The sequence below is a fragment of the Panthera pardus genome, unplaced genomic scaffold (assembly GCF_024362965.1).
Source record: "Panthera pardus isolate Hobbes unplaced genomic scaffold, ASM2436296v1 HiC_scaffold_24, whole genome shotgun sequence".
Lineage (NCBI taxonomy): Eukaryota > Metazoa > Chordata > Mammalia > Carnivora > Felidae > Panthera > Panthera pardus.
The window spans coordinates 57643456-57661468 of record NW_026526810.1 but is presented as its reverse complement, the minus strand read 5'-3'; the positions used below and the strand labels follow the sequence as shown (position 1 = coordinate 57661468).

The 18013-nt window shown below is 34.8% G+C and overlaps 1 long non-coding RNA gene across 1 annotated transcript in view; it reads right to left on the bottom strand.

Moving 5' to 3' along the window:
- LOC109263187 (uncharacterized) overlaps positions 1-18013 on the bottom strand; it is a 342726-nt gene that overhangs the window by 208135 nt on the left and 116578 nt on the right. The window lies entirely within an intron of this gene.

The following is an 18013-nucleotide window of genomic DNA, read 5'->3' as shown; positions in this document are numbered from 1 at the left end:
AAATGAGGCTCAGAAAAGTCCAGCCACTTCACCAAATTTACATAAATATTAAGTGGAAGAGTCAGGAATGTTACTGGGTTCCCTTTAATCCCACTCTATGTTATAAATGTAGATAGAAAAATGTGCTTTAAGAAGACTTTTAATACTACATTGTACATTGTTCTTGAAAACACAAAACAACTTTCAGGATGGGATGAGCAGAATATTCCTACCTATTTTACTAATACCTCAAAGAGACTGTGATTCACACAAAGGCAATTGATAACTGAGGTAAAATGATAGCTCACATTATTTAACTTATAGTTAAAAATCAATGCATCAAATGATGCATACAAATGGAAGAATATTCCATGCTTATGGACTGGGAGGAAAATATAAAATATCCATACTACCAAAGCAATCTACAAGTTTAATGCAATCCTTATAAAAATACCAATAGCATTTTTCACAGAACCAGAAGAAACAATCCAAAAATTTGTACAGAACACAAAAGACCCCAAATAGCCAAAGAAATCTTGAAAAAGAAAAAAATACTGAAAGTATCACAATCCCAAATTTCAAGATATATTACAAAGCTATAGTAATCAAAACAGTATGATTCTGGCATAAAGATACAGAGATCAAGGGAACAGAATAGAGAGCCCAAAAATAAACCCACAACTTTCTGGTCAATTAATCGTCAACAAGGGAAGCAAGAATCTGCAATGGGAAAAAGATAAGACTCTTCAACAGATGATGTTGGGAAACCTGGACAGCAACATGCAAAGGAATGAAACTGGAACACTTTCTTACACTGTACAAAAAATAAACTCAAAAAAAGGTTAAAGACCTAAATGTGAGACCCGAAACTGTAAAAATCTTTGAAGAGAGCAAAGGCAGTGATTTATCTGACACCAGCTGTAGCAACATTTTTCTAGATATGCCTCTTAGGCACAGGAAACAAAAGTAAACATAAATTATTAGGACTATATCAATATAAAAAACTTTTACACAACAACAACAAAAATAACAATCAACAAAACTAAAAGACAATCTGCTAAATGGGAGCAGATATTTGTAAATGGCATAGCTGATAAAGGATTAGTATCCAAAACATTTAAAGAACTTATAAAACTCAACACCAAAGAAAAACAACAACAAAAAACAAAAAAAAAAAAACCAAATAATTCAATTAAAAAGTGGGCAGAAGACATGAACAGGCATTTCTCCAAAGAAGACATCCAGATAGCCAATAGATACATGAAAAGATGCTCAACATCACGCATCATAAGGGAAATCCAAATCAAAACCATAATAAGATATCACCTCACATCTGTGAGAATGTCTAAAATCAAAACCACAAGAGACAGTGTTGGAGAGGATGTGGAGAAAAAGGAACCCTGACGCACTGTTGGTGGGAAAACTACTGTAGCCACTGTGAGCATGGAGGTTCCTCAAAAATTAAAAACAGAATTACCATCTGATGCAGTTATTGCACTACTAGGTATTTACCCAAAGACCACACAAACACTAATTTGAAAAGATATATGCACCCCTATGTTTATGACAGCATATTTTATAATACCAAAATTATAAAAGCAACTCAAGTGTCAGCTGATAGATGAATGGATAAAAAAGATGTGGCACACACACACACACACACACACAATGAAATATTACTCAGCCATAAAAAAAGAGTGACATCTTGCCCTCTGCAACAACATGGATGGATCGAGAGGGCATAAAGCTAAGTGAAATAAGTCAGCCAGAGAAAGACAAATAACATATAATTTCAATCATATGTGGAATGTAAGAAACAAAACAAAGAAAAGAGACCAACCAAAAAAAGCAGACACTTAAATATAGAGAACAAAATGATGGTTATGAGAGGGGAGGTGGATGGGGGGATGGGTGAAATAGGTGAAGGGGATTAAGAGTACACTTACCATGATGAACCCTAGTAATGTATAGAATTGCTGAATCACCATAGGGTACACCTGAAGCTACTGTAACAAGTATGTTAATTACACTGAAACAAAAATCAAATAATGTATTCGGTTGAAGAAAATTCTTAAATAAATGAATAAATAAAATCTTTTTTGAAAAATCATTGCATCAAAAATGCTTACCACCAGAGCATGGAGACGATCTCATTCAACTCTCCATTGCAGATGGGTAAGAAACTAAGGGCCTCAGAGTAGAAAGCACTTCCTCAGAGTCACAAACCAGGACTGGCCTGAACCAATGCCAACTTACTTCCTAGAGATTCAGTGCTCTCTGCCCTGCAGAGGTCACCGACAGTCACCCTGCACATACACATGCACACGGCTGCACGTGTTTCTGCTCACCCGGATAGTGCTGACATTCAGGGTTTGTTGATTAATGGGAAAATACTTCTCTTTTTAAACTCAAAGTAGGAAATGGCTCTTTTTAATTTTCCACTGTGAACAGCACCAGGGAGAGAATCTGACAGAGACTGACAGTGGCAGCACCAACACCCTGACACGGATCTGTCAAAGGTGAGATCAGAAAAGAGCCCAAGATATAAATATTCGGAATCTGCTGCTTGTAACGGGCCATGGATGAGAGATCCACCCCTTCTGCCAGCCATCGGCCCCTCCCATCTGTCCCTAATACTACTACCATAGTATATATTTCATTCTGAATTCCCAAAGCAAAAGACACATGTGATGTTTCGTATTTTTGCTGAGCCAATTAGAAAAATAAAGAGTGGAACTTAGAGAAGGAAGAAGAAATGAGGAATTCTTTGTTCATGAAAACAACAATATCACATGCTGCTTGCAGCCAATATCACTCTATATTCACAGGCTACATAAGGGATCATGGAATTAGCTTCAGCGCTACAACCCCTGAGGTGAAACTCAGCAGTCCCAACAGCCAAACAGCTCAAAAGTTAACTTAAGGTGGGAAAAAAGAAAAAAAATGCTTAAATCAGCCCAAACTGCCAAAGTAGTGTCACATTAGAACTTCGATGCAGTCAGAAAAAGCATATAGTCTCAGACCCAGAAGAAATTTTAGATAACGAATCCAATCTCCCTGTAACCCACACAGGGAAACTGAGGCTGACAGAGGTTAAATGTTTGGTTCAAAAATCATGCAGAAAGTGTCAGAGCCAAAAATAGAACCCAGATTTCAACATCCCAAAGAACTAACATGACATATTAAAGGAAACTTGGGAAAAGTTAGGATCCCTTCTTCAGTTGTTTTATGTTGCTACTAAGGTGGGGGACTGCCATACCTCTGCATGGAGTCTCTAGCTATACTATGAAAACTAGACTCTCTTGAGCTAGGCAGCAGGCCCTTGCTTTAGCAGAAGGTAAGGCTCCTCATTTCCAAAGGTCCTAGGATCACAGGGGCCAGAGGCTACCAGTGTGGCACCTGAACAGGACAGAGAGGAGGCACAACAGCTGACAATATTTCTTGTCCTCTAACGAGATTCCCATAAAATTATGACTTGGTGATGACCACTGCAGCTGCCAGACAAGCTTAGAGAGCTTCTACTAGGAAAGAAAAATGTATACATAAGCCAGGACCCACTCTAGGTACTTTCACATTGTTTCAGCATTGTTTCGAGTTGTTAGAACATAGCTAAAACGTAGGAGTAAATATCTCTATTGTAATGGACACACACTGAAGGTTGCCTACAAAATGATACCTTTTTGTTTTCATTTCTCAGTACTCACTAAAATTTTCCCACACTGAAAACTCCAGATCCAAACATTCCAGCAGCAAATCATTTTAATTGTTTACAAATGCTACAACAGAAAAAATAAAATAAAAAGATACTAACACATTTAAAGAAGCTGGCATAACCCTGATATCAAAGCCTGATATTGACAGAATTAGAAAAGGACAAAGTGTCATAAACAAAGATGCAAAAATCCTAAACTAAGTATCAGCAAAACAAATTCAACAAACTATGAAAAGACTCAGAACTAAACCAATTACCACAGGATAAAATAACTCTAATTTTAAGTAAGGTTGGTTTAAGGTTAGAAAACAAATTCATTCATCTATCGAAATTAAAATAAAATAATGAGTTGGGGCACCTGGGTGGCTTCGTTGGTTAAGCATCCACCTTCAGCTCAAGTCATGACTTACAGTTTGTGAGTTCGAGCCCTGCATTGGGCTCTGTGCTGACAGCTCAGAGTCTGGAGCCTGCTTTGTATTCAGTCTCCCTGTCTCTCTGCCCCTCCCCCACTCGTGCTCTGTCTCTCTGTCTTTCAAAAATGAATAAATGTTAAAAAAATTATAAAATAAAATGAGTTATTAAGAAGCATGTAATCTTTATGTTTTTGGTCTTTTTTATATTAAGTTTTTATTTAATTTCTGGTTAGTTAACATATAAGGTAAAATTGGTTTTAGGTGTAGAATTTAGTGATTCATCACTTACATATAACAGAAAGTGCTCATAACAAGAGCCTTCTTTAATAGCCATCACCCATTTAGCCCATCCCCTGACCACCTCCCTTCATCAATCCTGTTCGTTCTCTATAGTAAGGGTCCATACCCTACAACCTAGCAATTGCACTACTAGGTACTTACATAAAGAATACAAAAATACAGATTTGAAGGGGCACATGCACCCCACTCAATGTTTAAATAACAGCACTTTCAACAATAGCCAAATTATGGAAAGAGCATAAATGTCCATCAACTTATGAATAATGATGGTATTCATTATTCATATGAATGTATGTATACGTGTGTGTGTGTGTGTGTGTGTATAGGAATATGTATATATATGTAATTATATATTTGTATATATAATTATTTATACATATACATATATAAAGGAATTATGTATATATAGAGAGAGAGCAATATTATTCAGCAATCAAAAAGAATTAAATCTTGCCATTTACAATGATGTGGACAGAGCTAGAACACATCATGTTAAGCAAAATAAGTCAGTCAGAGAAAGTGGAATCTAAGAAGCAAAATAGGGGAAGGGGAAAAAGAGAGAGGGAGGCATGTGATTTTTAAATAGAGAAAATGAAAATACTAAATTCAAAACCTATTCTTGATTTAAAATAAAACTGTCTTAGCGACTTAGAAACAAAAGAGGATTTCCTTTTTATCTGCAAAAAAAAGCACATTTAAAATATTAAAATACTGAAATATAATCCCTTGACATTCTAAATAAGGAAATGCTGTTCTTTAGGCCAAAAATGTGAGATCCCGGCCAATATAGATTTGCAAGAAAGGTATAAGAAAAAAAAAAGATATAATTGTTATAAAAATTACATGATTACCAAAAAAATATTTTTAAATTATGGCAGAATATTAGAATATGTGGGAAAATACTTTGTAAATCTGCTAGTTATGAAATCAATATTTGAAAAATCTATGTCACTCCTATACACTAGTCAGAAATAAAAAATCAAAATTTTAAGAAAGCAAATATTTAGAGCACCATCAAAACTATGAAGTACATAGAAATAAATCTAACAAAAGATGCTTAAGATGATTCTGGATAAAATTATAAAACTTAATGGAAAAACACTTATGTAGCTCTAAATATATGAACAGATATACCACATTTATTAATTGAATGACAATACTGTAGCAATACCAATTTTCACAAAACTGACATATAAATTCAATGTCACAATTGATAATATCACAACACTTTTGGAGGAGTTTAATAAGTTACACCTAAATTTTAAATCAAGTATCACAAAAAGCCAAGACATTCTTGAAGTAAAAGAATAAGGCAGGAGGACTTTCCCTACCTAATATCAGGTCTTACTTACAAAAAGCTAAAATATACAGGATGATGTGGTATTTGCATTGGATAGATCAATGGAACAGAATAGTGTGTGTAAAAAGAGCTTCCTAGGTTATGGATATGATATATGACAGAGGTGCTATTTCAAATCTGTGTACAAGAAATAACTCCCCTCCCACACTAAATTGTGCTACTAATATTCATCTAAAAAGGGAGAATACAGAAAGATTCACATATGTATTTTTTTATTATTTTATTATGTTTTTTTAGAGAGAGAAAGAGCAAGCAGGGGAGAGGGACAAAGGGAGGGAACCTCAAAGAGGGCCCACGCCCAGTGTGGAGCCTGATGCGAGGCTCTATCCCATGACCCTGGGATCACGACCTGAGCCAAAATCAAGTTGGATGCTCAAATGACTGAGCCACCTATGTGCTCCTGTATTTTCTTATATTCAAAAAAAAAAAAAAAAATGGGGGCACTTGTGTGGCTCAGTCAGTTAAGCATCTGAATTCAGCTCAGTTCATGATTTCATGGCTCATGGGTTTGAGCCTTGCATCAGGGAATGATTATAACATAAGGAATGATTATCACATAAAATATTCTAGGGGTTTTATTCCTTTGGATCCTCCACCTCCCTCTCTCTCGGCCCCTCCCCTGTTCATGCTCACTGTCTCTCTTAAAAATAAATAAACATTAAAAAAATTAAAGGATAAACTATGAAATAAAACAAAATGTTACCTATAGAAAAGTGAAGGAAAAGAGTAAGGAGATAAAGATAGATTCTAGACTTATTTGACTTCAGAACCCTCAATATTTTATAAAATTGTGAAACCAAACCAAATTATTTTTAAAGTAATTTCTAACAACTAAAAACAGAAAGAAACAAACCTAATGGTATATCTAGTTGGTAGCAAAATCATTGCAAATAAAGAACTAGCTTCACCCAAAGAGAGGTCTGACCTTTACCCTGGGCTATTGGGGGGTGATCTCTAGGCCCAGAAATGTTCTGCATGACAGGAGTATCTTTGTTTATCTTTGTTTGGGCTATTGACTTATCAGTTCTGGCCTCCAGGAAGGAAAGCCATAGGGGCAATGTGTGACTGAACCTCAATAAAAACACTGGACACCAAAGGCTCAAGTGACCTTCCATGGCTGGGGACATACTTTGAGTTATTGTCATACACTGTAACCTGGAGTAAGTAATACTGTTAGGACTTCATGGCACGAGGATGACTGGAAACTTCACATTTGGACTTTGCAAGACATCAACTTATGTGTCATTCCCCTTGGCTGGTTGTAATTTTTATCCTTTCATTGTAATTAGACTGTAATTTTAAATACAGCACTGTCCAGAGTCCTATGAATCACTGAACATGAGGGTGGTTCTGGGAATGCTCAAATTTATACCCAGGTGATGGGGAATGAGAGTAGCCCTGGGACCCTTGAACTTGGGTCTGGTGTCAGAAGTGAGGTAGGTCTTGTGTGGGCTCTTACCTCACGCTGTGTAGTTTGGCTGAAAACCTTTGCAACCCAAGGAGGTCAACTATAGCAAGTGACTCTAAAATACAGTAATTATCACTAGCACACAAACAAAAAAATACTTCATCTATATTTAGCCAATTATATTAATGGCTGTAGTGTTGCTATTTTTATTCTGTAGTTGATGTGTGTGTTTTAGGGAACAGAAACATTAGTAATTACACTAGTGCTTTTGAGAACAGGGATTTTAGGTGTACAAAATAGATGCAGAATGGAATTATAAAACCCTACGGTCCTAAATTTGATTCAGAAACAACTATGCCGCTGTATGTTAAATTAATACATATTTCATAGCTGTATCTGCTGAAAAGTTAGCAACAATGACTAACCTAGAACCAGGGAGCACTCCTAGCCCCTAACACCTATTCTTTTTTAATTGCTACTCTCACTAAAGAGGAATCAGGGCTCCTTAGAGAAATGGTTGAATCCAAGTCTGGGTCAGAGAACATACAAACAAGAGTCATGTCAAATAGATTCAGAAGCAAAGTGAAGGGCATGTGTGCATATGGAGTTATGTACTTGTTCATTATACCTCTGTTTGTACAGGCAAAACTAGAAAGAAACCCAATGGTTTAATGCTATAATGTTTAAACAGTTTGTGGCAAGTTCAAACAATAAAATATTATTTCACAATGTAAATAAACTAACTGAAGATGCATGTATCAGCGCCTTTCGTAAATGTCTTGTTAAGCCAAAGACACAAGGCACACATACAAAAATACCTAAATTATGATTCCCCATATATAAACCTGAAAACAGGCAAAACTAAACTGTGTTATTTAGAGATGAAGGCAAAGGTGAGTAAAGAAAAACAAAGGAATGATTATCACATAAAATATTCCACGTTGATTCTGTCAGTATTTTTCTAATTTGAACATGACTTACAATGCTTGATGTTTCTCCTTTTCTAATACCTATTAAAAAGATGTATAGTTTCTTTATTCCATCTCATCTCACAAATATTGATATGGAGATTCCTTGTAATGTTCTATATTTCAAAACATCCATGATAATTTAATCTGACACACAAATTATTTAGATTTTTTTTATTTCAAATGTATAGAGTTTTCTTCTGTCATTTTGTTAAGAATCTCTAATGTTTTTGTATTTTGATCAGAGAACATAAAATGCATGTTATTAGTGCTTTGGTATTTGCTGTGTTTAAGACTTGCCTATGTGGCCTACCTATTTGATTCATTTTTGTGAAGAAAATATCCCATATTTGTGCTTGGAGTAATGCATAGTTATTTCATTGCAGACTAAGCTTGATATTTGTGTAATTCACCTCTTCCATATCCTTAAATTCTGTTTGTTATCCATCAGTTTCTGTTGAGGAATGTGCTATGAACTTCTACTATGATTGAGGGTTTGTCCACATCTCCAGATAGTTATTAATTTTTGATTTCTATATTTTGGGGTCTTATTATTACAGGCATGAATGTTCAAGAATTATTATACCTTCCTACTGATGTTGTTGTAGGGAGAAGTTTTAAGTCATGACTCTCTTTATACTTTTTTGCCTTACTATATAAGATGTCTGACACTGATCTTGCTACATAACAACTTTCTTTAGGTGAGTAATCATATAATTTTTTTCATGTTTTAATTTCAATTTTTCTGTTAATCTGTTTTAGGTGTATGTTTCTTGATTTGATGTATTTTCATTCAATACCAGAACCTCTCACTTTTAGAAAGGTGGTTTAATTTACCTACATTTTTCAGTATAGACTTTTATTCTTTTTTTTTATATTTCCTATTTATTGCTTTTTAAATCTTACTTTTTTCTTTTCTCAGTTTTCATTGAACAAATATACTTGGCTTATTTTTTTCTCTTTCCTTGTTTAAATGCTACTAGTTTCCTTTCTATTTTACAGTTATTATCATTACAACATGCATGTTTAATTTATCAATATTGTTCTATACTCTCCTTCCAAATAAATAATTTTTTAGTTTTTATTTATGTATTTTGAGAGAGAGAGACAGAGAGAGAGAGACACAGAGAGAGAGAGAGAGACAGAGAGAGAGAGAGAGACAGAGAGAGAGAGAGAGACAGAGAGAGAGAGAGAGAGAGAGACAGAGAGAGAGACAGAGAGAGAGACAGAGAGAGAATCCCAAGCAGGTCCTGCACTGCAGCACAGTCTGATGTGGGGCTCAATCTCATGAACTGAGAGCCAAAATCGAGTCAGATGGTTAATGGACTGAGCCACCCAGGGGCCCCCAAATAAATCCTAAACCACTTTAACTCCAATCACCACTCTTTCCTCCATATAATTATTTCCAATTATTCAGTGCCACCTATTTTCAACATCCATGAATAATCATCCTATCGATGTTATTTTTATTTTTCCACACTTTGTTAATTTACTCTCACTTTATTTCTTGCATTCTACTCTTTTTTTCTGAAATGAATTTTCTTCTTCCTAATGTATGTCCCTGAAAATAATTTCCTTTCTAAGTCACTGAAAAATAAACCTTTTATTATTTATATTAAAAATACTTATTTTGCCTTATTCTTGATTGAATTAATTAAGTATGGATCTCCAGTTGAAAGATTACTTTTCCATAGCACTCTTAAATTCAGTACATTATTTTCTGTTCTCATTTTTACCTGATATGAAATATATTACTGCTCTTTTACTCTGTTGATGCTTTGTAGGAAATCTCACTTATTATTCTGGAATATATGTGCATATATATGTATCCACATATATTTCCCCTTTGTTTCCTGCTATCTCTATTACCAATTTCTTTTTAATTTTTTAATGTTTATTTATTTTTGAGAGACAGAGAAGAGAGAGAGAGAGACAGAGCATGAGCAGGGAGGGGCAGAAAGAGAGGGAGACACAGAATCCAAAGCAGTCTCCAGGCTCTAAGCTGTCAGCACAGAGCCCAACGCCAGGCTTGAAGTTACAACCCGTGAGATCATGACCTGAGCCTAAGTTGGACGCTTAACCGACTGAGCCACCCAGGCACCCCTCAAATTTTTTTTTTTAGTTATCTGACTTGGGATCATTTTTGGTTCTTTAACTAGAGAAATCATGTTCTTTTCTGTATCCCATTTTCTCTATTTTCTCCTCTGAATTTCATTAAGAATTTTCATACTTTTTGAAAACTGTTCTCAATGTCTCTTAATATCCTTACTTACAATCATTTATTATTTTTTAAAATTTTTTAACGTTTTTTAGTTATTTTTGAGACAGAGAGAGACAGAGCATGAACAGGGGAGGGGCAGAGAGAGAGGGAGACACAGAATCAGAAGCAGGCTCCAGGCTCTGAGCCATCAGCCCAGAGCCCGATGCGGGACTCGAACTCACGGACCGCGAGACCGTGACCTGAGCTGAAGTCGGACGCTCAACCGACTGAGCCACCCAGGCGCCCCGACAATCATTTAATTACAGGCTGCATTCCATAAAATTTTCTTAGATTTTTTTTCAAGTTTATTAATTCTCTCTTTGACTGTATCTAAATTTCTCATGAAACCATCTTTTGAGTTTTTAATCAATATTTGTATATTAAATACTAGAAGGTTTTATTTGAATCCCTTTCAAATCTATCTGATATTTTCTTTTTTCTCTTTTTTAAAGATTTTATTTTTCAGTAATCTCTATACCCAACGTGAGGCTCCAACCTACAACCAGGAGATCAAGAGTGACATGTTCTACCAAAAGAGCCAACCAGGCACCCCCCTGATCTTTTTCATAGTATCCTTTTTCAATGAAGATTTTTATCCCTTTTTAAATTATTTTAAACATTAATTGTAATAGCCTTTTTCTAGATTGCTCCCTTATCACAAGTTTATAGAACTCCAATTTTTCTGTATGTTTGCTGGATACGATGCTGTATTTCACTTGTGAACTCAGCATCAATGGAGATTACTTTCCTCAGGTGAGTCCTGTGCACTGTGAGTTGTGAAATGATCCTCATGGGAGACAATTTATCTTTGAATTTCCCCCTCATCTCTGGTACATGAAGATTTCATTTTCTTTTGGGCCCAGTTAAGCATTTTAAATATTTCACTGCTGTATTATTTTACTCAGAATTTCTGAATGTTTTGAATGGAATGTGGTGCCGTGCCTACTCAATCAGCCATGTTGCAGAAAGCCAATAATTTCAGATAAATCTACCCTATCACTGTTGTGTTACCACCTTTTGGCTACCCATTCCCTGCCAGTTAAACTCCCAACTCATTATCCTGGCTTGTAAGACCTTCTAAGATATGGCTTATTCATACAGGTTATGAGTCTACACCTAAAACCTCACCATGTGCTTCAATATGTAACAATAAATAAAGCTAGCCTGGCTATATCTTAGGAGATAAATTTATATACAAAATAAACCTCATGACATTTATCCAGATGTTTTCATACCAGCAAATTTTAAGAACAATAATGATGATGATAATAGTAAATATGGCTTTGAAGTACTTGGTATGTACCTGGCATTATAGGCTTTACATAGTTTATCAAATTTAACGCTCACCAAAACCCTACATTATTAATTCATTTAACATTGTCTCATTACACCAGTATTTACTAATGTCCTTGACCTGACAGCACTTTCTAAAACCCAAAATAACCAAAATTTGTGCCATAGGTCTCAAGCTTCTTAGAAAAGCATTAAACAGTGAATCTAACACATGCCAAGTATCACTACTGTTCTTCTGAAGATTTGTTTCTTCCTGAAAAGTCAAAAAATGAAGAATCGTTTATAAAGAGACATTTAGAGCAGAGTGAATATAGTACATTCTGATATAATGTTCTCAGTGACTGTACTGTCCTTTTCTTCTCTTTACCTCAGTCACTTGATTTCATGACAGTAAGAAATGGCACATCATGTGAAGCCAGAAATATGGTTTCTCAGCATACTTCCAGAATCAAAGACTGCCTATGCTAAGTGTTTTGGTTTATGAAATATTGCTTTTTCTTTACATAACCTTTATTTTGTTTAGCAGATTATTTCAGTGACTTGATCAACAGTGAAAAACAATGTCATAAATAGTGTACAATGCAAATAAGCATAGCTCATCAGGACCTGAGAAGAATATATTGGCTCTTAGACATCACAATTTAGACTTTACCTTCAAGATTAACCAATCTAAAATGTGCATTTGCATATATATGTAAATATATATATAATTATGTTATGTAATTATATAAATTATACATAACCTAATCTTACATGTGTATGTGTGTATATGTATGTGTGTGTGTGTGTGTGTGTGTATATATATATATATATATATATATATATATATATATACATGCAGATAAGCTTAGATTATACACATATATATAAATGTAGATTATATATGCTTAGATACTTATTATACATGTTTGGATATATATCTCCAAATTTATATATTTATATATCATATATATGTATGATATATAAATATATATATATATTTACGTATCATATATAATACCCATATATATTATATATTCATGTATTTTAGATATATAAATCTACACATGTTTATGTATACCTAGTTGATTCACTGCCCCATTCTTTGGATGAGTTTATTATCTTTTCTCCTTTAAAACCTCAACACCACTCCTCCTCATATTCAGCTAATTAGGTTGTTCCTTATTTCACTGAAAAAATATAAAGAATGAGAAGAAAATTTTTATGTGCCCCCCACCATCAAATTCAGTTCCCTACCTGAATCTGCCTAAATACCCCACTTAGCCTCCTGTTTTAGTAGGTTTGCAGTCTGTGTGCTCCCTCTAATGCCAAGGCCCCACACACAACCACTGTGTAGTAGGTCCCATCCCCTCTCACCTACTCTGGGACCTTTCTCCTACAATTGTTCTTTCTCTCTCCTGAATTATTATTTTTACCCTTCCCTCATATATTATTCTCCACAAAGCAGCTAGAGTAATCTTTTAAGAATACTTACAAAATAAATAAATAAATAAATAAATAAATAAATAAATAAATAAATAAATAAATAAAATTTAAAAAAAATAAAAGGGGGGCACCTGGGTGGCTCAGTCGGTCAAGTGTCCGACTTCGGCTCAGGTCATGATCTTGCGGTTTGTGAGTTCAAGCCCCGCATCGGGCTCTGTGCTGACAGCTCAGAACCTGGAGCCTGTTTCAGATTCTGTTTCTCACTCTCTCACTCTGACCCTCCCCCGTTCATGCTCTGTCATTCTCTGTCTCAAAAATAAACGTTAAAAAAAAAAGAATACTTAGATTATTTCACCCTGTTCTATGTTTTCTCAGACCTAGAATAAAACCCAAAGACCACACCATCTCTATCCCAATTTCCTATCAATTTTCCTTTGGTTATCTTGTTTCTTACACCGCAAGCTAATTTTCACCTTGAGGCTTTGTTCGTCTCCCCCAATTCTTCACAATTCACATTTCACTTCCTTTTTTCCTTCAAGTCATTTTGAAAATGGCACCCCGAATGAGCTTCCTTGACCCTATTCTATAATGCTAAAAGGTAAGCCATTTGAGGATAAGGGACTTTACCTTTTTGTTCACTACTGTATCCACAACCTAGCACAGAACATGCACACCGCAGGCACTCAATGAATATTTGCTATCAGAACAAACACATAAACATAATATATATAATATGATCAAATGTAGCATATACATTTGATAACATGTATATGAATGAAAAAATCCAAGTATTATAAACAAACACTGAGAGGGTTTATAAGCTTTTTCTATTAAAAAGTTTATGTATATACCTTTTCACACAAAAAATAAGGTAAAAAACTCATATCTTATAAAATTATTTTAAAAATCTCTCATACTATGCTTAGTATTAGGCATATAGTATCCACTTTAATAAAATAGTTGACACTAAGAAACAAATAAATATATGTAAAATTATTTACTTTGTTCATGACTACTAATGGTCCCCAGTTTATATGCAAATTGTTTACTAAGAATATATACAACCAAAAATGGAAACAGAGTATTATTCCTCTTAGTGTACCACTGACTAGTTTTGTGAAGTGTTCAACTAGATGCTGAGGCTCCTTGTACACCACTCTACAACATTCTATAAGAGTATACCATTCTATAAGACTAATTTTTATCACACAAATTATCTGTCATGCAATTATTACTAACAAAAAGGAGAAATAAAATAGTAACCAGGTGCCTGGGTGGCTCAGTCACTAAAGCACATGACTCTTGATTTCCGCTTAGATCATGATCTCACGGTTTGTGAGATCAAGCTCCACTTCAGTCTTCATGTTGACAGCATAGAGCTCGCTTGGGATTCTCTCTCCCTCTCTCTGCCCCTCCCCCTTCACAAAAAAATAAATATTTAAATAAATAAATAAATAAATAAATAAATAAATATTGACTTGTTGATTCTTTACCTCTTTGACATACTCAAAATGTTCTAGAAAATCTTACATCAATTTTAGAAGGAAAGAAAAAAAGAGTGGAGGGCTCCATCCAACAGCCAATCAGCATTGACATCATATTTTGTTTATCAAAGGGGTGGATAATATTGTAATTCTGTTATTATTTCAGAAAACTAAGTAAAGCCACATGGGATAATTATATTTTAAGCTTTATATTATTTCTTTTCTTACTTTCTCTCTATCCCTGTAATCAATGAATATATAACAAATAAGCAAAAAACAAAAAACCACCCTACTATTTTTAATACAAAGTTCTTCATTTTGAATAAGCCAAACAGATGAGGCTTATAATTATTTTTGATATAATGCAAAAATTTTCATTCAACCAAAAATATTAACAAATGACAATGGCACATGCCACTTATCATGCCAATCACTTCACTACCTGCATTATTTTCATATCTTTAACAATGAAAAACAGACATTTCATGTTTTCATTTTTGATTTAACGTTACTCGAATACTTGCGGGGGGGTGGAATCTACTTTCATTTTCCATCCTGGTACACATCAGTTCCAAAGATAGTCTTTTCTAGGACAAATGACAATTTTAACTTTAACTGAATTTACCATTTTTTACCTAGAACAACCAACCTGAAAAAACACACTTGGTCATGTTATGAGCAGTTTAAGACTACAACATAAACTTTCCATACTGGGAAAAAAGATAACCTGCAAGGTCTCCAGTACTTTCGTGAGCAATGCAGGAGTTTGGAATCCTCCAAAGTACTAAGCTGGAAATGGGTTAAATGTGTCCTATGTGCAAAACTTCTCTCATTAGGCATTATGGATGCATCAACCAGAAATTTACTCAAATACACTAACACTAACTTTGGCCTAGATTACCCCTCTTAAAAATATAAGTTATTTAAATCCTGCCGGTCTTCACCATAACTCCCCCCAAATAATGCCAAATTAACACTAAATTTCTGTACTATGTCTTAAAGTAATGTACTTTACAAATTTTTGATCTTCTTTATATTTTATGAAATAATACTTTTTTTTTTTTTGCCATTCACTGCTTTAGAGGCATCTGGGGGATTTGTTGCTGAGATGCATGAACTTCCCATTAGGAGGCAAATCTTTACCCTGATATTGATGTGGAGAGAGGTCATTGCAATCAGCTGTTAATTCTTTACCTTCTGGTTGCTTGCAATAAATTCCAGCAATCTGTCTAAGTTCTGGCTGTGCATGTCATGCTCCCTGCAACACCACTTTTCCCAAATTGATGTATGTTTTCTGTATTTAGGCCTTTATGAAAACATATTACATCTTCATGGTCTGATGATAAAAGGTACAAAGGAACTGATCCCAAGTTCTGAGGTTCTACTACCCTATAATAGATACAAATACACACATTTGTCAGAAAAAGAGCACTCTGATTTGAATGTTGACTTGAAACTCATTCAGATCAAGTATGACCAAGGAGCACCAGAATCATATAGTCACATAATTTTCCCACCAAATGTTCAAATACCACTGTATGTAGTTTCCCCACACACACCCTCAGGTAGGAGAAAGAAGAGTTAGAGGTATAAAACACAGTGACTAACCAAAACTTAGAAGTTTCTTTGAAGACTGATGTTTTATTTCGAAAATAAATAAATGTGAATTTACACTCTTACCATCATATACATATTATTAACACTTCATAATATAATATTTTTAATTTAGGATATGTTCCTAATTATGAAATTGAGATTTCTGTGGCACATTCCTTTCTATATCAAGAAAATACTTACCAAAGGTCTTTTTTCCAATAAGAAAAATACTTGTAACTATGTTCTGTAATTGATGCTAATTCTGAAATTTTCATCAGATCTAAGTGAATTACATCTCATAGAACTCATAGTTGCTACATCAACTTTCTTCATTCAACTCTGATTTTAATGTCTATTTGATTATGTCAAGTAACATGAAATCATTTAGAGTCCTACCATATCTATGCTGATTAAGAGAGTCAGCAAAATAAGTCAATGTGGTGAGTACTTTTTATCATAAAGGTGAAAAATGCATTCTCTCCAGGTTTTAATCCTTTACTATGATGTCTTATTTTCTCCAGTTTAATACACACACACACACACACACACACACACACACACACACAGAAGCTACCTTCTCTAGCACATTCTCCATGCTAAGCCAACGTAATAAAAAGAATGATAATGGCAGCTAACATTTATGTTATATTTACTATGAGGCAGTGATGTGTAATTGCTTTACGTGGATTATCTACTTAATACATTAAGCAACTCCATTTGGTAGGTATTATAATTACCTTCATTTTATGTTAGAAAAAAAATGAATGTATCACACATAGATACAGAATTCTAACTCAGGCTCTCCAAAGCTCACACTGTAACCATTATGCTATATTACATCCATTTATTGAGAGGAACACTCTTTCTTTTTTATTTTTTTTTAAAGTTTTTAAATTTATTTTTGAGAGACAGAGCATGAGCGGGGGGGGGGAGGGGGGAGAGAGGGGGGGAGAGAGGGGGGGGAGAGAGAGAGAGAGAGAGAGAGAGAGAGAGAGAGAGAGAGAGAGAGAGAGAGAATCCAAACAGGCTCCAGGCTCTGAGCTGTCAGCAAAGAGCTGACCTGGGGCTTGAACGCATGAACCACGAGATCATGACCTGAGCCAAAGCTGGATGCTTAACCAAATGAACTACCCAGGCGCCCCTAGAAGAACACACTTTCAAAGTCACTTTTTCATTACAAATTTGAAGGGAAAAATGTGTTTTATATATTACTGTTTTTAGTCTTTCTTCTTTTGCTGTTCATTAGTACAATTTCTAACTTTGCTTTACCTCTTTTTACTCCCTTCTGCCCTTGAAGGGATTCCTTATTCCCTAACCACTTCTCAGGCTTTTGTAAATCAGGGGAAGAGATGGAGAGGAAAGAAGACATGTGTTTCTATGGTGAGTTCTGGAAGGAAACCTCTAGAAATTTGGGGGAGCCAGAAAAAGAAGTATAGTTTATGAGGTAGTATATGAGAAAGAAACAAAAAATACTATATTGCATTCCTTCATTTTGTTCAATAAACACAAGAAATATTCTTTGGAAATTGCTTGCTGTGACTGTGTTCTTTGGACCACAGTAACAGTGAGATCCAACTGTGAGGGCTTATATAACAAATTTTTCTAAAAAGAAAGTCATTCAAGCTATTGCTTTAAACAAATCTTACCTTTTAGTGTATCATTATACACACCTAGAAAATCAAAAGGCCAACCTTTGGCTTGGTGTTCTGATTGAACTGTGACGGCTGTCCTTGGGGAGAGAGCAGCAGGACCTCCAAGGCAAGTTTTTCATATCTTGGATTTTGCCCCATCTGGCTCAGTTGCACTTGGTTTTTC